Raw genomic sequence first — 5734 nt, 5'->3', positions numbered from 1 at the left:
GAGCGCGCCGCGGCGCGCCGTAGGAAGAGCCGAGCCGCTCGAGCCGTAGCGCGGCCCACTGTGTGAAGCATTGGCTGCCGGTGGCGGGGAGAAGGAGGAGAAGCGGCGCCGCTGCCTGTGCTTCGCCGCCCTCACGTCCCGCAGCACCGCGTCTAGACTTGCATCAATGGCCGCTCTCGCTTCCCACCGCACCGCGCTTAGACTCGCGTCGTTACGCACATTCGCAATTACTTGACAAAATTATTTAGCAAAGATAGGGACAAATTAAAACCGTAATAAACTTCTGTAATTGAGAAAGTCGAAAGAGAGAAAGCGATGGAAACTTATGGAATCTTAAAATAATTTAATTTCTATCGTAATTGTGAATATAGTAAATTAATGATAGTTTTCGGTACATTGACGATATATTCTTTCTTTTTCCTAAATATCTTATTTACAGTATCATACAACTCGAATTTTGTTTCTTATCGAATTGTATCGTACTGTTAAATCCTTGATAAAAACATTGATAAAAATTCGTAAATTTATTCGTCAAATCATTATCGTAAATTCACGATTGATTCTCAAATTGATAGTTTTTTTTTTCGTCTATTATAATATTTGCTACATCGAGTTCTCTCATCGTTATCTTTTTTCTCTTACACGATATATTCATAAATATTTCTTCATATTTAATCAAAATGATGCAACAATGGAACAAACTTTTCTAACAGAAAATGCGAGAACGATAGAAAATAATATCTTTTTTTTAAATTTGTTCCTTTTGATTTAGAGATGGATTATAAAATAAAAATCAATTAGATTTTCGTGTTGCTATTTTAAATAAATCACTGAAAATCTATCGTAATTAATAATGCAATTAAAGATAGCAGAAACTCTAAGTTTTCTATCGTCATAAAAGAAAACTTAGAGTTGTATTGACAATACGTGATGTTGAACGTTAATCTCTAAGCATAATTCGTAGAAGACGCATCGCCCCTAATCTATTGTTGCACGCGTACTGCACGCGTCGCCCGGCCGCGCGAGTCAGCTGGTTGCTATAGAGAAGAACGTTGTCATATTGCTGTTTATGTCGGTTCTCGAGCTGTCAAGCTCGTGTATTGGAGTGTTTTGAATAAATTCCGTTTTTTTAAGAAAACGTGCTATCCTATTTCGTGCGCACGGGAGTGCGCAATTGTGTACAGAGTTTGTAGAGCTGACGAATGCGAGAGCGCGACGCAAGAAGCGCAACACTATTGTGAAATCGTCACATCAACAGGGGGGCATTTTTCTAGATGTTATTACAAAGAATGTAACATATTATGGATAAGTATTTCTTTAATTGCATTATTAATTATGATAGATTTTCAGTGATTTATTTAAAATAGCAACACAAAAATCTAATTGATTTCTATTTTATAATCCATCTCTAAATCAAAAGGAACAAATTTAAAAAAATGATATTATTTTCTATCGTTCTCGCATTTTCTGTTAGAAAAGTTTGTTCGATTGTTGCATCATTTTGATTAAATATGAAGAAATATTTATGAATATATCGTGTAAGAGAAAAAAGATAACGATGAGAGAACTCGATGTAGCAAATATTATAATAGACGAAAAAAAAACTATCAATTTGAGAATCAATCGTGAATTTACGATAATGATTTGACGAATAAATTTACGAATTTTTATCAATGTTTTTATCAAGGATTTAACAGTACGATACAATTCGATAAGAAACAAAATTCGAGTTGTATGATACTGTAAATAAGATATTTAGGAAAAAGAAAGAATATATCGTCAATGTACCGAAAACTATCATTAATTTACTATATTCGCAATTACGATAGAAATTAGATTATTTTAAGATTCCATAAGTTTCCATCGCTTTCTCTCTTTCGACTTTCTCAATCACAGAAGTTTATTACGGTTTTAATTTGTCCCTATCTTTGCTAAATAATTTTGTCAAGTAATTGCGAATGTGCGTAACGACGCGAGTCTAGGCGCGGTGCGGTGGGAGGCGAGAGCGGCCATTGATGCGAGTCTAGACGCGGTGCTGCGGGACGTGAGGGCGGCGAAGCACAGGCAGCGGCGCCGCTTCTCCTCCTTCTCCCCGTCACCGGCAGCCAATGCTTCACACAGTGGGCCGCGCTACGGCTCGAGCGGCTCGGCTCTTCCTACGGCGCGCCGCGGCGCGCTCTCATTCGCACAATTAAAAAAATTGATATCTCGATTATTTGTAAACCTAACCCAAGAAAATATTGGACCTGTATGTTCATCTCGATCCCTTCTACCTCTTTACAAGCATTGGCGTGGGTGCTTAGGGACACCCTGTATATTCCCAGTGAACACATTTTATAGCGGCAATATACATGGAAGTTACAAGTAATTTAACATTGTTATTCTTGTAATATGTAAGTGCTATATGACATGGAAATAACCTGTTCCGTAATATTTGTTATACGCAAGTGATATAGCTGTTATACATCGTTTTGGCGTTACAGTTATTCAACAAAAATTGTATAATCGTAACATAACATGTTCGTATCAATGTTATTACGGAACGATGCGTCGTAGTTGACTCAGAAATCAGACAACATTATAACATCCTGAATGATAGATCTATTTGATAATAAAAAAAATTATTATAAAGATAATGTTTTCAAAAATAACGGTTTGTCTACAATTACTGCGCACAAAAAATGCACAAAATCGAAATTCATCATGTGCTGAATAAAAACAATAAGAAATGTATACTATTCAAATTGTCTTAGAATTACGATCTATATAGTTAACCATCTAATTAATCATTTGAACGCTTCAAAGATTAGTGCTAAATAGATCGCAATTTCCATCAAATTATTAAGGTTATGGAAAAAGATAAATTCAACAATAAAATTAATAAGTAAATAAATTAATGCTATTTATTTTTAATATGTTTTGCAAAATTTAATTGCTTTTATAAAAAATAACATAGTTGCGTCAGTTTATAACATATAAGTATATGTAGACAATAACAAGTACCCATATCGATGAGTCAAATTGGCGTAGCAGGTAGAGTACAAGGTTCGTCATCCTAAGGTCCCGGGTTCAAACCTAGCAGCGGCAAATAAGAATAAAATAAAAAATTGCATAATTTAAATTTAATTAATTAATAAAAATTTATTCTAAATGTAGTATGTGCGGTTGATAAAAATAATTTTAAAAAAATAAATTTATATTTTATTTTATTTTTCTTTGTAACTGTTGTGTAACGGTTAGATAACATGTAATTATAACATGTTATATTGCTGAGTCGGAAATTGTAATTTACATGTAAGTTACGTGTAATTTCAGAGTAACGTAACCTGTTATATTCGGTTACATTGCTGTTACACTGCTGCTATATTACTGTGTTTACTGGGTTTCTTATTTTATTACTCTTCCGCGAGTTTAATTCTCGTCAATTTATGTAAATTACGCTGCCTGAAAAATGTATCAACTCATTATTTATATTGGCAGTCAAATTGATTAGACACTTGCTCCAAATGTAAGAAGATACAAATTTGTATTTTGCGTAAGGTATTAGTTTTTGTAATAAATTCTTTACAGTTTTTCCTAGAAGGGATGGCTTTACAATACTATTATGAATTGCTCGTCAAATTGTGTTTTGTGACTGACGAACGCGACGTGAAATCGGATTGCTTTAGAGTTTCGACTTAAACAATATTAAATAGATAATTTATTTATAATGTTTACAATAATTATTTAGATAAGCATGTGTCTATCTTCGTTCTTTTTTTTTAAATAAATTAAGACAGACACATTTACCTGATATAGTAATTAGTTTACCATAAAAAGTTGAAACAACCAGCCCTAGGACATGAGAAATGTTTTCACATCAGTTTAAGACAAATATTGATAAATAATTGTCAATTGACAAATATTATAATTTGTAATACAAAAAGCTTGGTTTTTAAATAAATGTTATAATCTGATAGTATCATTACGAAGCCCTATTCAGTAGTGAACGATATGCTGTAGTTGATAATAGATGCAGAGAATATCTGTTTCTGTTGGAATCTTTCCAAGTTCATAATGCATAGGCATTAGGTATATTTTCAATTAGGTAAGAAATTAGTCGTATTTAATAATTATAATTCAATGTATTTAAACAGATATATATATGTACTTGTAATATAAATCATCCCTTTCTCTTGACAGGTTAGGTTAGGTTAGAGGATAAACAATGAGCCTTTTGATAAAAAATGTGCAATCGTTCATTGAGGCTTGTTATGATACAATTGCTTTATTTTTCTGCCTATATTTAGTGGTGCGTTATCAGTTGCTGTCACAAAAGAGCTGCACCAGCACTGGATAAATACTGGGACAACTCAAGGTCTATAATTTGGCATAATGTATTTCAAAATAATTACAATAATTATTTTAATATTTTGTATTATTTTACATTTTGCAGTTTTTTGTCTTTTTTAGATTGGAATTTGTGTTTCAATTATATATAAACAATGTAAAGGATTGCGATTCATTGAAATTTAACAAGGAGACTAATCCATGTTACATAAGTGTTTAAATGTAAAAATTAAGATTTTTATAATGACATTTAATTATTCAATAACGTTTTAATATGTGTAATATTGATAATCTTTTATAAACTTTTAGAAGATACGTGGAATTTAGCGCAGCTACTGCAAGTGTAGTTGAAGGATTTCCTTGCGAGAGGACAAAAGTGCCTCTCTATAGATATATATTATCAACAGATCTACACAAGATGTAAGGCCAACTATACAAACTGATAGATTTTGGATAGACATGAAACCGTTGCCAGAAAATACAACGTTTACACAAGTTATGAAAGCTGAAGATTTTACTTGTATTGGAATACAAACTGGAAGACCATAATAACAAGACTCCGATATAAATAAAATAAAATAGTTGTATGTATTTTCTTAAAGTCCAAATACAATGAAAGTATAATAAAAATACACTTATATACTTTGTTTATTGATGAAGTAAGATTTCCGTAAGAAAATAATACAAGTACAATAGAACTAATAACGCAAATATTGTCAAAACTATAATTAAACATTAAATAGATAAAATTGCACAAATAAGTATTAATATAGTAATATAGAAATGCTTATCGCCTGTAGTGCAAATTTTCAGTCGTCAGCATCAGCAAGGTGATCTCGTTGATGCTAGCGGCTGAAAACTTGCACCATTGCTTATCGCTTACATTGTATAATGCATACGGTGTATCACAGCGTCGTAAATAATACTGTTGTTTTGTACAAAACAATGACTTATATCTAAATCTTACTTTAAGTCTAAAAAAAAAAAAAAAACAGAAAAATGTACATCAGAAAATGTATATAGAAAATTCACATTTTGTACATACTTGTGTCAAATGTAGGATGTATCACTTATATTCTTTAACGAAAAGAAAAGAAAGCCTCTTTGGAAATATCAATTGTATCAAATTATAAATAGCACTCGAGATATAAAGCACATGCGCACATATATTTACATATATTATTTTAAATTTGATAATAATTACATACACACTGTTTTGCTTGTAATAATAAACTACTCTATAATTTTTTAATAAAATAATGTTAGTATACACAGGGGTATTCGACAACAAGTATGAAAAAAAAAATTTCAAAATCATTCAATGACTATAAATGACGAAATAACTTGAAAATTATAAATAATAAAATTACAATTAAGTTTTTTAATTATAAATGTTTAAATATTT

The 5734-nt window shown here is 31.4% G+C and overlaps 1 long non-coding RNA gene across 1 annotated transcript; it reads left to right on the top strand.

Annotated features, from left to right (window-relative positions):
* Positions 1 to 3313: 3313 nt before the first annotated feature.
* Positions 3314 to 5329, top strand: LOC118646263. The gene is made up of 2 exons (XR_004963802.1): positions 3314 to 4087; positions 4183 to 5329. It is a non-coding gene; the product is annotated as an uncharacterized LOC118646263 (long non-coding RNA).
* Positions 5330 to 5734: the final 405 nt, after the last annotated feature.

This window comes from Monomorium pharaonis, chromosome 6 (assembly GCF_013373865.1).
Source record: "Monomorium pharaonis isolate MP-MQ-018 chromosome 6, ASM1337386v2, whole genome shotgun sequence".
Taxonomy (NCBI): Eukaryota; Metazoa; Arthropoda; class Insecta; order Hymenoptera; family Formicidae; genus Monomorium; species Monomorium pharaonis.
Note: the sequence above shows the minus strand (reverse complement) of the source record. Positions and strands in the feature narration are given on the sequence as shown.